General features: G+C 48.0%; 1 protein-coding gene across 1 annotated transcript in view; it reads right to left on the bottom strand.

Annotated features, from left to right (window-relative positions):
* ydjc (YdjC chitooligosaccharide deacetylase homolog) overlaps positions 1–7,344 on the bottom strand; it is a 32,686-nt gene extending 25,342 nt beyond the window's left edge. Inside the window, exon 1 of the mRNA XM_055655408.1 lies at positions 7,175–7,344. The gene's annotated coding sequence lies outside the window, so the exon portion shown is untranslated. The remainder of the gene's footprint in view (positions 1–7,174) is intronic.
* Between the last annotated feature and the right edge of the window lie 14,966 nt (positions 7,345–22,310).

The following is a 22,310-nucleotide window of genomic DNA, read 5'->3' as shown; positions in this document are numbered from 1 at the left end:
CCTCCTCCGGCAGCTCGTTCCGTACACCCACCACCCTCAGTGCAAAGTAGCTGCCCCTCAGAATCTTATAGAATCGAAGAAGGTTCTCAGTTCCTTTTTGATTCTAATATTATATTCACTCGCTCGCTTGTAGGAAAGAGTAACCATGAAGGGAGAAATAATCTCATGGAACACAGAACAAAGCGTACAGCACACAAAAGGCTATTTTAAGAGCCACTAAATATATCGTTAAACATAGAAACATAGACAATAGGTGCAGGAGTAGGCCATTCGGCCCTTCGAGCCTGCCCTATTCAATATGATCATGGCTGATCATCCAACTCAGTATCCCGTACCTGCCTTCTCTCCATACCCCCTGATCCCCTTAGCCACAAGGGCCACATCTAACTCCCTCTTAAATATAGCCAATGAACTGGCCTCAACTACCCTCTGTGGCAGAGAGTTCCAGAGATTCACCACTCTCTGTGTGAAAAAAGTTCTTCTCATCTCGGTTTTAAAGGATTTCCCCCCCTTATCCTTAAGCTGTGACCCCCTTGTCCTGGACTTCCCTAACATCGGGAACAATCTTCCTGCATCTAGCCTGTCCAACCCCTTAAGAATTTTGTACGTTTCTATAAGATCCCCTCTCAATCTCCTAAATTCTAGAGAGTATAAACCAAGTCTATCCAGTCTTTCTTCATAAGACAGTCCTGACATCCCAGGAATCAGTCTGGTGAACCGTCTCTGCACTCCCTCTATGGCAATAATGTCCTTCCTCAAAGAGTTTTATCCTGGTGTAATATTTTCTTTGATTAGTTAAATCTCTAGTTTAGTTCATGAATGCAGCATAGAGGATGGGCCTTAGGTCCTACTGAGTCCACGTGGATCAGCGATCACACAAAGGTTCTGTGTTGTCCACTCTGTACACAGTTGGGGGTAATTTAAAGAGACCAATTAATTGGTGCAGGGACAGGCCCTTCAGCCCAAAGACCATACAGCGGAGCAAGATAGTTCACACCATAGATCATGGAGTGGACGACATGACCAAAGATCATAGATTGGAGCGGAGACGGAAGCCGGTTACGGAAATGGTGCTGAAGATCACCCATGACCTACTACGGCTTTTTCAACGAGTGGACTATCTTGCTCCCTCCGCTCTACGATCTTTGCTTCGGCCCACAATGTCCATGCCATTCACAATGCCAAGACCAACTCTTATCTGCCTACTCTGGGACCTTGCCTGTGGGTAGATAAGTTGCAAAGATCTTCGGCCAATCTCCTCTCTTGTCTCTCAATTTCTCACCTTGAGGATTCATCCACCTTAAAAGCCCTGTCCCACTGTACGAGTTCATTCAAGAGTTTGCCCTGATTCGAACTCGGAGATTTACGGTATTGGCCGCTCGTAGGTACTCGGGGCTCTCGTGGACATTATTCAACATGTTGAAAAAAACCTGCCGTTAGCGTTACGAGCCGCTAAGAGACGTCCCCGAGCTCCGACGTACATTCTATGTGCTTCCACGAGTTTGATTTTTTTTTAATTAAACTCAGGAGAGCTCTTGAATGAACTCGTACAGTGGGGCAGGGCTTTAATGCTCTTCAAGAGCCCAACACCCCCTCCCTTTTTGACCTCAAACTGCCCTTGCATATTAGGAAGCAGTGCCGAACTGCTATCTACCTCATTGGTGACCCTTGGGCTATCTTTGATCGGACATTATTAGCTTTACCTTGCACTAAAAATGTTATTCCCTTATCTCGTATCTGTACACTGTAAATAACTTGATTGTAATCACGTATTGTCTTTCCGCTGACTGGTTAGCACGCAACAAAAGCTTTTCACTGTACTTCAGTATACGTGGCAATAAACTGAAGTAACCTCCACGGCGATTTCACTGTCCTCCATGTCCACCTCATTGGTGAGAATGGATGGAAAGTATTCGGTTAGTATCTCACCTACATTCTCTGACTCCCCCCCCCCCCCGTGTGGTCATACCATCTCCCTGGTTACACGCTTGTTTTTAAATGTACGTATACAAAGCCTTGGCATTTTCTGCAATGTAACTCACCAAAGAGATTCATAAAATGCTGGAGTAACACATTGGCAGCATCTCTGGAGGGAAGGAATGGTCGTAAGGTGATAGGAGTAAAATTAGGCCATTCGGCCCATCAGGTCTACTCCGCCATTCAATCATGGCTGATCTATCTCTCCCTCCTAACCCCATTCTGCCTTCTCCCCATAACATCTGACACCTGTACTAATCAAGAATCTGTCTATCTCTGCCTTAAAAATATCCACTGACTTGTGGCCTCCACAGCCGTCTGTGGCAAAGAATTCCACAGATTCACCACCCTCTGACTAAAGAAATTTCCCCTCATCTCCTTCCTAAAAGAACGTCCTTTAATTCTGAGGCCTAGACTCTCCCACGGGTGGAAACATCTTCTCCACGTCCACTCTATCCGAGCCTTTCACTATTCTGTACGTTTCAATGAGGTCCCCCCCCCCTCAATCTTCTAAACTCCAGCGAGTACAGGCCCAGTGCCGACAAACACTCATCCATAGGTTAACCCACTCATTTCCTGGGATCGTTCTTGTAAACCTGCTCTGGACCCTCTCCAGAGCCGGCACATCCTTCCTCAGATATGGTGCTCAAAATTGCTCACGTTTGTTTGTTCTATATGTGGGGGACGTTTCGGGTCGAGACCCTTCTTCGGGGGGGAAAGGGGAACGAGAGATATGAGCGATGGTGTAGAGAGATGTATAGGAAGAGGAATAGAAACATAGAAATTAGGTGCAGGAGTAGGCCATTCGGCCCTTCGAGCCTGCACCACCATTCAATATGATCATGGCTGATCATCCAACTCAGTATCCCGTACCTGCCTTCTCTCCATACCCTCTGATCCCCTTAGCCACAAGGGCCACATCTAACTCCCTCTTAAATATAGCCAATGAACTGTGGCCTCAACTACCCTCTGTGGCAGAGAGTTCCAGAGATTCACCACTCTCTGTGTGAAAAAAGTTCTTCTCATCTCGGTTTTAAAGGATTTCCCCCTTATCCTTAAGCTGTGACCCCTTGTCCTGGACTTCCCCAACACCGGGAACAATCTTCCTGCATCTAGCTTGTCCAACCCCTTAAGAATTTTGTAAGTTTCTATAAGATCCCCTCTCAATCTCCTAAATTCTAGAGAGTATAAACCAAGTCTATCCAGTCTTTCTTCATAAGGCAGTCCTGACATCCCAGGAATCAGTCTGGTGAACCTTCTCTGCACTCCCTCTATGGCAATAATGTCCTTCCTCAGATTTGGAGACCAAAACTGTACGCAATACTCCAGGTGTGGTCTCACCAAGACCCTGCACAACTGCAGTAGAACCTCCCTGCTCCTATACTCAAATCCTTTTGCTATGAAAGCCAGCATACCATTCGCTTTCTTCACTGCCTGCTGCACCTGCATGCCTACTTTCAATGACTGAATGAAAGATATGCAAAAAAATGTAACAATGTTCAAGGAAGCTGTCCTTTATTGGCTGCGGGCTGGATGAGAAACGAATTGTATAGACAATGAGGCTTAGACAAAAAAAAGTTGGAGAAACTCAGCGGGTGAGGCAGCATCTATGGAGCGAAGGAATAGGCGACGTTTCGGGTCGAGACCCGGAAGGGTCTCGACCCGAAACGTCGCCTATTCCTTCGCTCCATAGATGCTGCCTCACCCGCTGTGTTTAACCTGTATTTTTGTCTACCTTTGATTTTTCCGGTGTCTGCAATTCTTTCTTAAGGGCCTGTCCCACTTGGGTGTAATTTACGCAACATCGTTTTCGTGATGCGCGCATGGTGAGGCGTGGTGGCGTCGGCAGTGATGCGCGGCGCCCCAGGATGTTTCGTGCGTCACCGGCGTGACACGCAAATGACGCCCGTGGGACAGGCCCTTTAAACGTACAATGAGACCTACCGGGATGCCAGTGAAACTAACACAATGACAGAGAGAAAGGAGGTGCATGGGTTACTTGAAGTTAGAGAAATCAAGATTCTTACCGCTGGGGTGGAAGCTGGTCAAGCGGGAATACGAGGTGCTGTTCCTCCAATTTGCGCTGGGCCTCACTCGTGACAGTGGAGGAGGCCCAGGACAGAAAGGTCAGCATCAAAGATATCTCATGGCCCCTTCTAATCGCCCACTCAAGTTCCTTCTTACTTGCTAGGGAAGGAACCGGGTGGCACCATCAGCAATGGCAGCCTCGCCAACAGTCTGTCTGTCTATTTGTCTTTTTTGTTATTTTTAACTTAGTTAAGTTTTTAAAAAGTTTGTATTAATGTTCTCTGGTTTGATTATGTGGGGGGTAGGGGGAGGGGGAAACTTTTTTCAATCTCTTACCCTTGCCGGAGAAGCGATTGTTTTCCGGATCGTATCGCCGGTTGCTCTGCAGCCTAACATCGTGGAGCTGGCGGCCTCGCTCGAGACTGACTCTGAGCCCCACCGTGGGGCCGTGGACTTACCATCGGAGCCTGCGACCCCTTGCCTGGGATCGAACCTCCAACCTCAATTCCAACATCCGAGGAGCTCGCAGTCTCGGGTAGAGATTGATGGCGGGAAGCTCCAAAGTCGCAAGAGGTTTGACCCGGGTCCGATCGCCCGGCGGTGGGGGGGGGGGGGGGGGGGGGGGGGGGGAGATTCCCCCGACACGGGAGCTTGATCGCCCCGTCAACGGAAGCCTCGAAGCCCCCGACCGCGGGAGAACAAAGAAGGGAAGAGATTGAAATGTTTCTCGCCTTCCATCACAGTGAGGAATGTGGAGGGGTCACTGTGGTGGATGTTTATGTTAAAATTATATTTTGTGTGTTTTGTTGCTTTTTATTGGTGTGACTGTACGGCAAATCAAATTCCTCGTGTATGTTGCAAAACACACTTGGCTATTAATGTATGAATCTGATTATGATATTCCTCAAAGGCTGTCCATTAATTTTATCTTCTTTACTTCCCTTTTTCCTTCTAACCAAGTTCACCACCACTTTGGTCAGTTGCCAGAAGTACCAATTCCTTCTCCACCCCAGCAAATTAAACATTGCAATACAGTGTAATGGTCCACGTCATTTAAGTTTTGCTCTAGGGGAAACTAACAATCAACCTGAGCAACAATGAGAATGCTAACTTGGGCTGCACCTTGTTAGAGTTGCTGCCTCACAGAGTCAGGGACTGACATTCAAAGATATCCTTCTGCAGTTGTACAGAGCCATAATGAGATCACACCTGGAGTATTGTGGGCAGTTTTGGTCCCCTAATTTGAGGAAGGATATTCTTGCTATTGAGGGAGTGCAGCGTAGGTTTACAAGGTTAATTCCCGGGATGGCGGGACTGTCATATGCTGAGAGAATGGAGCGGCTGGGCTTGTGCACTCTGGAGTTTAGAAGGATGATAAGGGTTCTCATTGAAACATATAAGATTGTTAAGGGCTTGGACACGCTCGAGGCAGGAAACAAGTTCCCGATATTGAGGGAGTCCAGAAACAGGGGCCACAGTTTAAGAATAAGGAGTAAGCCATTTAGAGGAAACACTTTTTCTCACAGAGAGTTGTGAGTCTGTGGAATTGTCTGCCTCAGAGGGCGGTGGAGGACGGTTCTCTGGATACTTTCAAGAGAGAGCTAGATAGGGCTCTTAAAGATAGCGGAGTCAGGGGATATGGGGAGAAGGCAGGAACGGGGTACTGATTGGGGATGATCAGCCATGATCACTGAATGGCTCGAAGGGCTGAATGGCCTACTCCTGCACCTATTGTCTATTAAAAGTGGAAGGGGGGGGGATTCAAAGTGGGGAGAGACCAGGAGACGGGAGAGAGGAGATGGGGAAGGGATCTGGAGTGGGGAGGGGGGTCAAGATTGGAAAGGGGGGGATATCCAGGGTGGGTGATTAACAGGAAGGGAACTGCTTGCCAAAGTAGTGGGGAAATAGCAGGGCACTCAAAATTCCAGACCCCTGCGTCTGTCTCCCTTCAACGCTGCTGTATCACATGGGGTCGTTTGGATACCAGAGGGGGGATGGGGAAACGAGACGAGTTGTAATCCTAGAGTTTGCTAAATAAACTTATCTGGGGATGCAAGGAACTGCAGATGTTCTAATCTTAAGGCAAAACACAAAGTGCTGGAGGAACTCAGCGGGTCAGGCAGCATCTGTGGATGGGAGGGGAGGGGAGGGTGAAACAGGGTTCATTTCGGGTCGGAACCCTCATTCAGGATCATTGAATCAGTGGCTGCAACGTCGCCTGCCCGACCCTCTGAGCCCCCAGCACTCTGCTCTAAATACACAATGTCCACCTTCCTGGAATCGAACAAGGAATGGAGGTGGAAGGGAAACCTCGAGATGGAACTTTTTTTTAAAAACAGCCACGTTGCCCTGCCGGACAATTTCACTTTCCTCACATCTGAAACTTGATGCATATTAAATTTCAGCATTAAACTGTATCCAATTTATTCTTTAAGAATGGAGAGACAGGATATGTATATGTCTGTGTGTGTCTGCCTGCCGCCATCCGTGTGTGTGTGTGGCTGTGCTTGCCTGCCTGTGTGTGTGTGTGTGTCTGCCTGCCTGTGTGTGTGTGTCTGTCTGTCTGCCTGTGTGTGTGTGTGCCTCTGTGTGTCTGCTTCTGTGTGTGTGTCTGTGTCTGCCTGTGTGTGTGTGTGTGTGTGCTTCTGTGTGTGCTTCTGTGTGTGTGTCTGTGTTTGCCTGCCTGTGTGTGTGTGTGTGTTTGTCTGCCTATGTGTGTGTGTCTGTGTGTGTGTGTGTCTGCCTCTGTGTGTGTGTGTGTCTGTGTGTGTGTGTGTGTCTGCCTGTGTGTGTGTGTGTGTGCCTCTGTGTGTGTGTGTGTGTCTGCTTCTGTGTGTGTGTGTCTGCTTCTGTGTGTGTGTGTGTGTGTGTGTGTGTGTGTGTCTGCCTCTGTGTGTGTGTGTGTGTGTTTGTGTGTGTGTGTCTGCCTCTGTGTGTGTGTGTGTCTGCCTGTGTGTGTGTGTCTGCCTGTGTGTGTGTGTGTGTCTGCCTGTGTCTGTGTGTGTGTCTGTGTGTCTGTGTGTGTGTGTGTGTGTGTGTGTGTGTGTGTGTGTGTGTCTCCAGAAAATGTGAGCATCGCCTCTAAAAGCGACGCTTTTTCAGCACAACCCTGTTCAAACACACAGCCGCGGCAACTTTCTACTTGAATGATATCTTGAACCGAATGTACCTGCTCGTTCAAGGCTCCCGATCCCCCAGTCCCGCGGTGAATAGTGCGGAGAGTTCACGTCCACACCGGCCCAAAGATTGCCCCGATCTTGGCTGCTCCTTTAAGCGCGTCCCTCTGGCGAGACGCGGCACCTCAGGAGGATCTTACGTCCTTGAGAGAGGCAGAGAGGAGAGAGACGCAGAATGAAAAGCGGTACAGCGCCGGTGGGAGATCACATCTCCTGCCAGTTGCATCTCGATGAATCACTTCACAACAGACCATTGAGGCGTTGCACTTCCGTACAACCAGCTCACCAGGAAGTGTCGATCCCCTCCCTCCCTCTCTCGCTCTTTCTCCCTCCCCCTTCCACCCTCCCTCTCCATCCCTCCCTCTCTCCCTGCCACTCTCTCTTCTCTCCCCCTCCTTTTATTTCTCCTCCTCCCCTCCCCTCTCTCCCCCTATATTTCTCCTCCCCTTCCTCTCTCCTTTTCTCTGTCTCCCTTCTCTCTCCCTTCCCCTCTCTCTCCCCTTCCCCTCCTCTCCCCCCCCCCTCTCTCCCCCCCCCCCCTCTCTTTCCTCCTCCCCTTTCTTTCTCCCCTCTTTATATTTCCCCCTTTCTTTCTCCCCCTTTATCTTTCATCTCCCTCCCCCCCCTCTCTCTCCCCCCCCCTCCTCCCCTTCTCTCCCCTCTCTCTCTTCCCTCCCTCTCCCCCTTTTTCCACTCCCCCTTTCTTTCTCTCTCCCCTTTATCTCTCCCCTCCTCCCCTCTCCCCCCTTCTCTCTCCCTCCCTCCCTTTCTCTCCCCCCCTCCCTTTCTCTCTCCCCCCTTCTCTCTCTCTCCCCCCCTCCCCCTCCTCTCTTCCCTCCCTCCCTCCCTCCCTCCTCTCTCCCTTTTCCCTCTCTCTCCCCTTTTCCCTCTCCCCCCCCCCTTCCCCTCCCCCCCCCCCCTCTCTCCCCCCTCTCCTCCCCCCTCTCTCTCTGCAACGCCCTCATACACACACACATTCTCTATGTTTTCCTCCCCTCTGCCTTATTGCAACCAAGGTCATCTGCCGGAGGGCCAGGGGGCGTTGAGTTCTGTGCACAGCAGACGACGAGGAGGAGGAGGAGGAGGAGGAGATGGTGGTGCAGCTGAGTTTAGAGGCACCGCAAGACCAGGCGCAAGTGGCAGAAGCTGGAATCTTGAGCAAAACACAAGCTGAGGGAGGAAACTCGGGCAGCTGAGATAATAAATATTGATTCAGTAAATATGAAAAATAAACGCTTCGAATCTCAACACGATGACAGCAAGAGATTGTATTTCTGCCTGCCCCCCCGCTGATCACACACAATTAAAAGGGCAGTGTGTGGTCCGAATGACACAGGAAATAAATGCCTTTGGATGTTTGTTAAGGAGTAGCAGATGCAGTGGATTCGGTAGCAGGGATGGTCCAACCCAAAGCAGTCGATGTGTGTGGGAGCTCAAGTACAGAACATAGAGCAGTACAGCACAGGAACAGGCCATTCGGCCCACAATGTCTGTGCTGAACATGATGCCAGGTTAGAGTCTGAAGTAGGCTCTCGACCGGAGAGGTCCCTGCATCTTGTGTCTATCTTCGGTGTAAACCAGCATCTGCAGTTCCTTCCTACACATGCAGTTTAGTTTAGAGATACAGCATGGAAACAGGCCCTTCGGCCCACCGAGTCCACGCCGACCAGCGATCCCCGCACAAATAAACAACGTTTCGGGACGAGTTTCTCCAGCAATTTTGTCTACCTTCGATTTTCCAGCATCTGCAGTTCCTTCTTGAACATGGCAGATAGTTACGTAGCTACTAACACACTGTTTCAGAAACATCCGAACAGGTACATGGATAGGGTAGGTTTACAAGTTCACAAGTTATAGGGGTAGAATTAGGCCATTCTGCCCATCGAGTCCACTCCACCATTCAATCATGGCTGATCTCTGTCTCCTAATCCCATTTTCCTGCCTTCTCCCTATAACCCTTGACATCGCTTCCAATTAAGAATTTGTCTATCCCTGCCTTAAAAATATGCACTGACAGCCTCCACAGCCCTCTGTGGCAATGAGTTCCACAGATCATCCACCCTCTGACTAAAGAAGTTCCACCTCACCTCCTTTCTAAAAGAGCGCCCTTTAATTCTGAGGCTACGACCTCTGGTCCTAGACTCTCCCACCAGTGGAAACATCCTCTCCACATCCACTCTATCCAGGCCTTTCATTATTCTGTGAGTTTCAATGAGGTTTAGAGGTATATAGGGGGGCAAAAGCAGGCAGGTGGGACTAGTGCAGTTGGGGCATGTTGGGCAAGCTGGGCCGAAGGGCCTGTTTCCACGCTGTCTGACTCACATCATGTGCCACGTCAGGTGTGCAAGGATGAATCACTCCAGGATGCACTGGGTCAAATGTCCAGACTGGAAGTGAAACCATTTGTACATAAAGGCACCTTTCACATTTGCATATAAAGGCACCTTTCACATTTGCATATAAAGGCACCTTTCACATTTGCATATAAAGGCACCTTCCAGCATCAAGAACCTGAAAGACAATTGTCCGAGCACATTTTGAGGTGTTAAAACACTGAAACCAAAATACCATTGATATATTTTCTGCCCATCCCCTTCCCGTCTTGTCCTTTTAGATTGAAATATTTACTAAAAAATGGAAAATCTTGATTATACAGTTTGCTTCAACAGGAACAGCTTCTTCCCCACAGCCATCAGGCTATTAAGCACGAAATCAAACAACCGCTGAACAATAACAGCCAATCGCACTTTATCTGTTTATTAATTGTGTTTATATATATATGGTCTATGGTATAATGTATCACCTTTTTCAGTCTCTCCCTTCAGGGAGGCGCCTCAGGTCACTTGCTACTAAAACCACCCACTTTAAAAACAGTTTCTTCCCCTCAGCAATAAGAACTCTCAATTCCGTCCAATAACCAGACAATAATATGACTTTTGATGTATACAGTGTCTTGTCTATGGTCTTTGTTTGTTCTTTTGCACTATGTATTGTTGGTGAGATTTGCGATTTGTGATGTGGTATGGATGCACTTTATTACGGTGATCTGTGTTATTAGTGGTATGTAACTAAAGCAGTGTACCATCATGTACTGAACCCATACACCACCAACCCTGGTTGCGTGGCAAATAAAGATTCTATCTATCTATCTATCTATCTATCTATCTATCTATCTATCTATCTATCTATCTATCTATCTATCTATCTATCTATCTACACACTGAACTATTACGCTTACATATTCTGTTGTGCTGCAGCAAGCAAGGATTTCATGGTTCTATCTGGGACACATGACAATAAAACTCTCTTGACTCTTCACTTGCTTTGCATTGCTAGTCAGGCTGCAAAAAGTTGTAAACTCTTTAGCCCCTGATTTATTGTTTCATTTTTACAGCAGATACAGCGCCCTCCGGCCCACCGAGTCCGCGCCGGCCAGCAATCCCCGTACACTTACACTATCCTACACACACACACACTAGGGACAATTTACAATTTAACCGAAGCCAATTAGTCTTTGGAGTGTGAGAGGAAACCGGGGACCCGGGAGAAAACCCGCGCAGGTCACGGGGAGAACGCAACAAACTCCGTAGAGACGGCACCCCTGGTCAGGATCGAACCCGGGTCTCTGCCGCTGTGGGGCAGCGACTCTACTGCTGCGCCACCGTGCTGCCCTGTTGTCTGTAACTGCTAAATATCTCCTCCTTAAAAAGCAACAAAGGGTGGATTAGTGAATCAATTTCCGCATTAATTGGGAATGTACAGGAGGTTTGTATGCAAGCTCTGATAAATAACGAGCCCCGGACATTACACTTAGTTCTGACTATTATCTCCCATGTTGCTGCAAAATAGACAAGATTGGCAGATTAGAGGTGATTAAAAAACGATCAGTACTAGGAATGTCTCTAGAATTAAAGTGTCTGTTAAGTATTTCCTTCTCAGATTCAGATTCAGATTCAATTTTAATTGTCATTGTCAGTGTACAGTACAGAGACAACGAAATGCATTTAGCATCTCCCTGGAAGAGCGACATAGCAAATGATTTGAATAAATAATAATAAGTGTCCGGGGGGGGGGTGGTGATTGGCAGTCACCGAGGTACGTTGTTGAGTAGAGTGACAGCCGCCGGGAAGAAGCTGTTCCTCGACCTGCTGGTTCGGCAACGGAGAGACCTGTAGCGCCTCCCGGATGGTAGGAGGGTAAACAGTCCATGGTTGGAGTGAGAGCAGTCCTTGGCGATGCTGAGCGCTCTCCGCAGACAGCGCTTGCTTTGGACAGACTCAATGGAGGGGAGCGAGGAACCAGTGATGCGTTGGGCAATTTTCACCACCCTCTGTAATGCCTTCCGGTCGGAGACTGAGCAGTTGCCATACCATACTGTGATGCACGGATGTTCTCACAGCCGTGCAGTGCATGCATCCTACACTCTATCTACCTGCACAAAATACCCAAGTGAATATCCAAGATGGTGGCTGCTCTTTCAAGTCTGTTTCATACCATCAATGTGCCGCAAGTCTCAAGGTCCTCCCTCATCTACCATCTATGGAGCAAAGGAAATAGGCGACGTTTCGGGTGGAGATCTCATAGAAACATAGAAAATAGGTGCAGGAGGAGGCCATTCGGCCCTTCGAGCCAGCACCGCCATTCATTGCGATCATGGCTGATCGTCCCCCCAAGCAATAACCCGTGCCTGCCTTCTCCCCATGACTCCACTAGCCCCTAGAGCTCCAATCTAACTCTCTCTTAAATCCATCCAGTGACTTGGCCTCCACTGCCCTCTGTGGCAGGGAATTCCACAAATTCACAACTCTCTGGGTGAAAAAGCTTTTTCTCACCTCAGTCTTAAATGGCCTCCCCATTATTCTAAGATATAAAGCATCTATGGAGCGAAGGAATAGGTGACGTTTCGGGTCGAGACCCGGAAGGGTCTCGACCCGAAACGTCGCCTAATCCTTCAAGGAGAAGGGTCTCGACCTGAAACATTGCCTATTCCACGACCTCTGTGGCAGGGAATTCCACAAATTCACAACTCTCTGGGTGAAAAAGTTTTTTCTCACCTCAGTCTTAAATGGCCTTCCCTTTATTCTAAGTGTGTGGCCCCTGGTTCTGGACTCGCCCAACATTGGGAACATTTTTCCTGCATCTAGCTTGTCCAGTCCTTTTTATAATTTTATATCTTTCTATAAGATATCCCCCCTCATCCTTCTAAATTCGACCCGAAACGTCGCCTATTTCCTTCTCTCCATAGATGCTGCCTCACCTGCTGAGTTTCTCCAGCATTTTTGTCTACCTTCGATTTTCCAGCATCTGCAGTTCCTTCTTAAACAACTCCTCATCTCCCATCATCCCCTCCCTCCCAGACCTCACCGCCAACTTCTTAAACATTGCAGAGAAACTAAAGACCAAACAGAAAAAAAACCCTTGCTCACAAATTCATAACTTCATAAGTTCTAGGAGCAGAATTAGGACATTCGGCCCATCAATTCTACTCCTCCATTCAATCACGGCTGATCTACCTTACCCTCTCAGCCCCATAACCCCCTGACGTTTTTACTAAAGGACCTCTCCCACTGTACGAGCTAATTCAAGAGTTCTCCCGAGTTTCCCCTGATTCGAACTCGGAGAATTACATTAATGGCCGCTCGTCGGCACTCAGGGCTCTCGTGGACATTTTTCAACATGTTGAAAAATCTTCAGGAGCTTTCCGCATTTCCCGAGTACCTGCCGTTAGCGTTACGAGCCGCTAAGAGACGCCCCGAGCTCCGACGTACCCGCTACGTACATTCTACGTGCTTACCACGAGTTTGATTTTTTTTTAAAACTCGGGAGAGCTCTCTCCTCGTAATTACCTCGTACAGTGGGACAGCCCCTTAATTGTTAATTGTCCAATTGTACAAGATTACACAATTATAGGACCACAATTATACAAAAATGTTGGCCCTTTCCTATATCACCTCAAATGGCACAGCATTAAAGTCTGATGAATGGTTGGGACCCAAACACAACGCATCACCTTGATAAATGCTGACTTCATTTGAAGCTGCTATATGTAAATGAAATATATATAGACATATGGTAAGTCAAGGATTAGGACCCATCTTCAGACGTTAATATTGAGCTGTGAGTTGATGGAGGAAATGGCCAACAATGGCCAAGGGTCAATACTTGTGATGGACCGGGCAATGTCCACCATCTTCGACGTCCATGGACATTGGAGTTACCAAACCAGGCTGTGATTCAACCAGTCAGTGTGCTCTCTACCTTACACCTGCAGAAGTTCAATCGAGTATTCTTTAAAGATACAGCAGGATACAAGCCCTTCATCCCACCCAGTCTATTCTAACCAGCGATCAACCCATACAGTGACCTACACACACTAGGGACAATTTTATACAACATATCGAAGCCAATTCACCTACAAATCTATACGTTTTTGGAGTGTGGGAAGAAACTGGAGCACCCAGAGGAAACCCACTGGGTCGCAAGGGGAAATGTACCAACTCCTTACAGACAGCACCCGTAGTCAGGGTGGGACCTGGGTCTGTGATGCTATAAGGCAGCTACTCTACCATTGTGCCACTGCGCCCGGCCTTTGCCAACGTGCCGACCTTATTCGGCGACATGCCGAATTTCCTCAACCTTCTGAGGAAGTAAGGGCCTGTCCCACTTACGCGACCTTGGATCGCAAATCACGCAACCTCGTGGTCGCTTGAGGCGTACGGGCACAGCGCGGGGCCGGTCCCACTTAGCAGCGCGGAGTTGTGCGGGGTTGGTCCTGACATCGTGCGCGGCTCTGAAATTCTTGCAGTGTCCGAAATCTTCCCGCGCCAATGGCCTGTCGGCACGCAGGTGCATTGCGGTCGTACGCAGCGTCTTGACAGCGTACACCTAGCGCGTGGTGTTGCGCGATGATGCCGCCGCCCGGCGTGGCGTTGCGTGATGACGCCCAAATCCAGTCGGCCCTCCTCCTGCCCAGCTGATTGGTAAGTATGACGCGAATGACATCACGCACGAAACTTAGCGCGAACTTCGCGTGAACTCCGCTTCCGTTTGGTCGCGCCAAACGCACGCAAGTGGGACAGGCCCTTAAAGTGTTAATGAGCTTTCTTTGTGATTGCATCAACATTGTGAGTCCAGGACAGGCCTTCAGGGACATGCAGGCCCAGGAATGTTGGGTGAGGCTGTTGACTCACTGCACCGCTCGCTGTCCCATTGATGAAGACAGGTTCGTGGGTCCTCAACTTTCCTTTCCTGAAGTCATCAATGCACTAACTCCTTGTTCAGATCATTCATCTGGATTCTTCTTCATTCAATCAGGATATTGATCGCACTCCTGCACCCTGACTCACCCTCACCCTTTATTGATCCGACAATGGTGGTGTCGTCAGCCAATTTAAAGATGTAATTAGAGCTGAGTAATGTGTATAGAGTGAGTAGAGCAGGGGGACTGACTGATGGTTCAATGTTTCATTATCACGTGTAGCTAGGTACAGTGAAATACTGGTAGGAAGGAACTGGTGTAACTCAGCGGGACAGGCAGCATCTCTGGAGAGAAGGAATGGGTGATATTTCGGGTCGAGACCCTTCTCCAGTCTATCACCACACTGAGCACACAACCTTGAGGTGTGCAGGAAGGAACTGCAGATGCTGGTTTACATCGGAGATATACACAAAACGCTGGAGTAACTCAGCAGGTCAGGCAGCATCTCTGGAGAACTTGGATAGGTATCTTTTCAGATCCATGCCTGTCGTCTGAAACAGGGTCTCGACCCAAAACGTCACCCATTTCTTCTCTCCAGCGTCGAGGTGCTCCCTTGCTGATGGTCATTGTGGAATTGAGCGCTGGTGCCAATACGTACTGAGTGGGGTCTGCCGGTGAGGAAATTGGGAATCCAATTGCACGGGGACGAGCAGGGACCCAGTTCCCCGAGTTTGATGCTAGTTTAGAGGGGACGATGGTGTTGAACGATGAGTCGATGTCTCCTTGTGCAAGGACTCCCGATAGCACGTTTCCGGCGCCATCTTGTGTCCTTCGTAGAAAATAGAAAATTGGTGCAGGAGCAGGCCATTCGGCCCTTCAAGTTCAAACCTTTTTTCAAATGTAGAGTCTCAACTTGGCCAGGTTCAGCTTTGTGTTGGAAGGGACACCCAGAGAAGCAGAGCAGGACGAAAAATGCCAAGCGGCCCACTCTTAAGATGTGAGAGGGAGAGAGCCAGCGAGAGAGAGAGCGAGAGAGAGAGACTAGGTTTAGAGGCAGGGGAGAACACTGTGCTTTGAAACAATTAACTGAGACAAGCGGGTTGCTGGAGGCACCAAAGCAACATTTCTTTGCTGATTTGAGTTCTAATTGTGATGTCATTTAGCAGGCGGTGATTTTACCACATGGGTCATAATGCTAGTGACATCAGCCGCTGTCTGGTTTGGATTTTGATTGGGTGATTATTGGCCCATGGTGTTTGATTAAGAATTAGCAATGTGAATCCAATGACTTGTGTCTGGTTTACGCCCATCACCTAATTCTTTCCTGTGTCCCGTGGTCTGAGTCGATTATGACATCATACGAAGGGTAGAAGGTAAGACTCGGATGGAGTTGCGAGGAGATTGGAACCTTCCGAAACACTTCACAACGTACCTTAGACACGCGAGCACCTCTGTCGAGTCGACAAGCCAGTGCAGCCAAACAAACCCCACACACACAAACTAGGATAGAAACATAGAAACATAGAAATTAGGTGCATGAGTAGGCCATTCGGCCCTTCGAGCCTGCACCGCCATTCAATATGATCATGACTCATCATCCAACTCAGTATCCCGTACCTGCCTTCTCTCCATACCCTCTGATCCCCTTAGCCACAAGGGCCACATCTAACTCCCTCTTAAATATAGCCAATGAACTGTAGCCTCAACTACCCTCTGTGGCAGAGAGTTCCATAGACTCACCACTCTCTGTGTGAAAAAGGTTTTTCTCATCTCGATTTTAAAGGATTTCCCCCTTATCCTTAAGCTGTGACCCCTTGTCCTGGACTTCCCCAACATCGGGAACAATCTTCCTGCATCTAGCCTGTCCAACCCCTTAAGAATTTTGTAAGTTTCTATAAGATCCCCTCTCAATCTCCTAAATTCTAGAGAGTATAAACCAAGTCTATCCAGTCTTTCTTCATAAGACAGTCCTGACATCCCAGGAATCAGTCTGGTGAACCTTCTCTGCACTCCCTCTATGGCAATAATGTCCTTCCTCAGATTTGGAGACCAAAACTGTATGCAATACTCCAGGTGTGGTCTCACCAAGACCCTGTACAACTGCAGTAGAACCTCCCTGCTCCTATACTCAAATCCTTTTGCAATAAAAGCTAACATACCATCTGCTTTCTTTACTGCCTGCTGCACCTGCATGCCTACCTTCAATGACTGGTGTACCATGACACCCAGGTCTCGCTGCATCTCCCCCTTTCCCAATCGGCCACCATTTAGATAATAGTCTGCTTTCCCGTTTTTGCCACCAAAATGGATAATTGTCACCAAAAAGGATGAATTGTATTTTTGCGGGGTTATGGGATGAGGTATACCCCTTTGATAGTCCAGCAGGAGGATTCTTCTGCTCTTCATCAAAAGGTGATTTGGGATCATGAACGATGGGGGACTTCAATGCTCAGGTTAGCGTCTCTTGCACCATCTCCGACCATGCAGCATGCTCTCTACACTGCACTAAGTGAGTACGTTTATTGGCCAAGTATTCACATGCAAGGAATTTGCCTTGGTGCTCCGCCCACGAGTAACAACATGACACATACAGCGACAGTTACGAATGACTCAAAAAACACTAAACATTAATAATAATAACACATTAATGATAAAACACCCCATTGCTAAGGTGTCAGCTTAGGCAGGTTAAATGATCGAGGTTGTGGAATGGGTTTTTCACACGGAGGTGAGTGCTGGAGCCTTGGTTGTCTCGATGTCCACTCTCTGAAGGTTTGGCCACTTAACTGTAAGCTAGCTGCGGCCCGTATTTGACCATGAACCTGCCTCCAACATCATAATCTTACCTCTTACCTTGGAGAGACACCCCTTGGTGCTCAAGAGCTCCCTGAAGGAAGGCAAGTGGCCAGTCCTTTGAGTGGTGTCTATGTCCCATATGATATAATTGGGTCATGTGGGCAGGCTGGAACAAGCTCCGCCCCAAAATCATCTTCTTGCCGCCTTTGACTGACGGGGCAGCTTACAACCCAACGGTATGTACATTGAAGATACACCCAAAAAGCCGGAGTAACTCAGCGGGACAGGCAGCATCTCTGGACAAAAGTAATAGGTGACGCTTCGGGTCGAGACCCTCCATCAGACTGAGAGTCAGGGGAACGAGATTGATCCCCTGGGATGGCGGGACTGTCATATGAGGAAAGATTGAAAAGACTAGGCTTGTATTCACTGGAGTTTAGAAGAATGAGGGGGAGATCTTATAGAGACATATAAAATTATAAAAGGACTGGACAAGCTAGATGCAGGAAAAATGTTCCCAATGTTGGGCGAGTCCAGAACCAGGGGCCACAGTCTTAGAATAAAGGGGAGGTCATTTAAGACTGAGGTGAGAAAAAACTTTTTCACCCAGAGAGTTGTGAATTTATGGAATTCCCTGCCACAGAGGGCAGTGGAGGCCAAATCACTGGGTGGATTTAAGAGAAAGTTAGATAGAGCTCTAGGGGCTGGTGGAATCGTAGAAACATAGAAAATAGGTGCAGGAGTAGGACATTCGGCCCTTCGAGCCTGCACCGCCATTCAATATGATCATGGCTGATCATCCAACTCAGTATCCCGTACCTGCCTTCTCTCCATACTTCCTGATCCCTTTAGCCACAAGGGCCACATCTAACTCCCTCTTAAATGTAGCCAATGAACTGGCGCCTCAACTACCTTCTGTGGCAGAGAATCAAGGGATATGGGGAGAAGGCAGGCACGGGTTATTGATAGGGGACGATCAGCCATGATCACAATGAATGGCGGTGCTGGCTCGAAGGGCCGAATGACCTCCTCCTGCGCCTATTTTCTATGTTTCTATGTTTCTATGAAAGGGAAACGAGAGATATAGACGGTGATGTGGAGAGATACAGAACAAATGAATGAAAGATATGCAAAAAAAGTAACGATGATAAAGGAGAGGCCATTGTTGGCTGTGGGCGAGGTGAAAACCAGTTACAGACAATGAGACTCAACAAGATGGCTTTGAAACGTACTATTGAAGGATGGAGAGTGAGGGGATACAAATATTCATACTCCCTTCCCACCCAAACCACCCCCCCTCCCCAGGTACATTCCCCTGCAACCGCAGGAGATGCAGCAACACCTGTCCCTTTACCTCCCCCCCTCAACTCCATCCAAGGACCCAAGCAGTCTTTCCAGGTGAGACAGAGGTTCACCTGCACCTCCTCCAACCTCATCTACTGTATCCGCTGCTCCAGGTGTCAACTTCTCTATATCGGCGAGACCAAGCGCAGGCTCGGCGATCGTTTCACTGAACACCTCCGCTCAGTCCGTCTTAACCTACCTGATCTCCCGGTGGCCCAGCACTTCAACCCCCTCCCATTCCCAATCTGACCTTTCTGTCCTGGGCCTCCTCCAATGTCAGAGTGAGGCCCAGCGCAAATTGGAGGAGCAGCACCTCATATTTTGCTTGGGCAGTTTACACCCCAGCGGTATGAACATTGACTTCTCTAACTTCAGATAGCCCTTGCTTTCTCTCTCCACCCCCTTCCCAGTTCTCCCACTAGTCTTATTGTCTCCGCCTGCATTCTATCTTTCTCCCGCCCCCCTCCCCTGACATTAGTCTGAAGAAGGTTCTCGACCCAAAACGTCACCTATTCCTTCTCCCCATAGATGCTACCTCACCCGCTGAGTTCCTCCAGCATTTTGTGTCTACCTAGGAAATGTAGAATGGTTCATTGGTGATTTGGGAATGTGGCAAGGAGACATATAATCAGTAAAATTAGTCAGTAAAAAAGTTCCTCCAGAATTTTTGAGTACCTTCGATTTTTCCAGCATCTGTCTTTGGTTTAAAGCAGCAACTGCAGTTCCTTCTTGCACATTGCACATTGTGGATGTCGACAAAATAGAGAGAGTACAGAGGAGATTTACTAGAATGTTGCCTGGGTTTCAGCAACTAAGTTACAGAGAAAGGTTGAACAAGTTAGGGCTTTATTCTTTGGAGCGCAGAAGGTTAAGGAGGGACTTGATAGAGGTTTTTAAAATGATGAGAGGGATAGACAGAGTTGACGTGGAAAAGCTTTTCCCAACTGAGAGTAGGGAAGATTCAAACAAGGGGACATGACTTGAGAATTAAGGGACTGAAGTTTGGGGGTAACATGAGGGGGAACTTCTTTACTCAGAGAGTGGTAGCGGTGTGGAATGAGCTTCCAGTGAAGGTGGTGGAGGCAGGTTCGTTTTTATCATTTAAAAATAAATTGGATAGTTATATGGATGGGAAGGGAATGGAGGGTTATGGTCTGAGCGCAGGTATATGGGACTAGGGGAGATTATGTGTTCGGCACGGACTAGAAGGGTCGAGATGGCCTGTTTCCGTGCTGTAATTGTTATATGGTTATATGATTTCGGTATCTGTTTTTCACTTTCTTTCTAGGTATACTGCAGTCAATGACAATAGATGGCCGTAATCCCTCATACTAATTCTGCACATTTACTCTGAAAATCGCTAAACATCAGTAAAAGAGTGGCTTCCATACACACGCAGCACCCCCCCGCAAACGCGCGTTGGGGGAACAGACCCAGCGGGTCTGCACTTGGTCTAGTTTATTTAAAAAAAGGCAAGGCTGAAGTCCATGTACTGTAATCTCTCCCTTAATTGATTATACCTATTTATTGTTTCATAGAGTCATGGAGCCTTACAGCATAGAAACAGGCCCTTCGGCCCAACTTGCCCATGCCGGCCAACATGTCCCATCTACAACAGTCCCACCGGGCCCATATCCCTCTAAATCTGTCCTATCCATGCACCTGTCTGAATGAATGAATGAATAAGTTTATTGGCCAAGTATTCACATACAAGGAATTTGCCTTGGTGCTCCGCCCGCAAATTACAGCGACATACAGTGACAGTTAGGAATGACACATAAAACATTAAACATTAATATGTTAAAATGCTTCTTAGATGTTTGTTTCACTACATTCCTTTATTATTTTTACAGAGAAAGCAAACTGAATCAGCCAGTCCTATTCAGTGTCCTATTGAGTTATTTCTGCGTGATGCTGGTTTCACTGTCTCCGTCTCACCAATATTTTCAAGTTAATGTCAACGGGTATCGAATGGCTCTATTGCATGCTTTCCGTTGCATTTTTTCTCTCCAAGGCCCATACTGTCTGTTTGCACCGCAGCTTGGTGTCGGCAGCAGCTCTACCCGCGTCCGGCAGAACTTACAGAGAGTTGTGGATGCAGCCGGGTCCCGTCACACGGACCAGACTCCCCGCCATTGACTTCTTGATGAGTACGGGTGTCCGGGGGGGGGTTATGGGGAGAAGGCAGGAGAATGGGGTTAGAAGTGAAAGATAGATCAGCCGTGATTGAATGGTGGCGGAGTAGACTGCACAAATCCACAAGTTTTTGGAGTAGAATTAGGCCATTCGGCCCATCGATCTACCGCCATTCACTGATCTGGTGCCTCCTAATCCCATTTTCCTGCCTTCTCCCCATAACCCTTGACACCCGCTCTAATCAAGAATTTGTCTATCTCTGCCTTGAAAACTATCCACTGACTTGGCCTCCACAGCCCTCTGTGGCAATGGGTTCCACAGATTCACCACCCTCTGACTAAAAAATTACTCCTGACCTCCTTTCTAAAAGAGCGGCAATTAATTCAGAGGCTACGACCTCTGGTCCTGTACTCTCCCACCAGTGGAAACATCCTTTCCACGTCCACTCTATCTATGCCACTCTATTGATGGGCCGCATGGCCTTATTCTGCTCCTATCACTTATGAACTTATGACTCCATCTACACTTCATGCTGCCTCTGGAAAGTATTCAACATAGTCAAGGACCTGGTCATTCTTTCTTCTGCTTCTCATCAGTCCTGTCGGGTAGAAGGTACTAAAGCTTAAAAGTTGAGCACCACCAGACTCAGGAACAAATTCTATGTTTTGTAGACTGCATAGACTTGGATTGTACTCTCTAGAATTTAGGAGATTGAGAGGGGATCTTATAGAAACTTACAAAATTCTTAAGGGGTTGGACAGGCTAGATGCAGGAAGATTGTTCCCGATGTTAAGGAAGTCCAGGACAAGGGGTCACAGCTTAAGGATAAGGGGGAATCCTTTAAAACCGAGATGAGAAGAACTTTTTTCACACAGAGAGTGGTGAATCTCTGGAACTCTCTGCCGCAGAGGGTAGTCGAGGCCACAGTTCATTGGCTATATTTAAGAAGGAGTTAGATGTGGCCCTTGTGGCTAAAGGCATCAGGGGGTATGGAGAGAAGGCAGGTACAGGATACTGAGTTGGATGATCAGCCATGATCATATTGAATGGCGGTGCAGGCTCGAAGGGCCGAATGGGACTCCTGCACCTAATTTCTATTTTCTATGTTTCTATCCTTTCCACGTCCACTCTATCTATCCCACTATTGATGGGCTGCATGACCTTATTCTGCTCCTATCACTTCTGAACTTATGACTCCATCTACACTTCATGCTGCCTCTGGAAAGTATCCAACATAGTCAAGGACCTGGTCATTCTTTCTTCTGCTTCTCATCAGTCCTGTCAGGCAGAAGGTACTAAAGCTTAAAAGTGGGCACCACCAGACTCAGGAACAACTTAAATGTTTTGTTTTGGGTCAATAGTCTCCAGATGACCTTGGCGTGTGGGATGTTAGTTCCAAAATACCATCTGGTGCAGCTGGTTTTAATCTCCGACAACATGTTTGACGGTTTCACCTTGTATGTGTTTCCATCTCTCTTCTTGCCAAAGAAAAACCTGGTTTACAGAGAAACTGCAAAATATTTTAGCCCTTGCCGTGGAAGAGCACATCTTCAGTTTAGTTTCATTGAGTGGTGCAGTGCAGAAACAGGCCCTTCTGCCCACCAAGCCAATGCCGGCCAGCGATCACCCCTTCTCACTAGGTCTATGTTGTCCCA

This window comes from Leucoraja erinacea, chromosome 25 (assembly GCF_028641065.1).
Source record: "Leucoraja erinacea ecotype New England chromosome 25, Leri_hhj_1, whole genome shotgun sequence".
Classification (NCBI taxonomy): domain Eukaryota; kingdom Metazoa; phylum Chordata; class Chondrichthyes; order Rajiformes; family Rajidae; genus Leucoraja; species Leucoraja erinaceus.
Note: the sequence above shows the minus strand (reverse complement) of the source record. Positions and strands in the feature narration are given on the sequence as shown.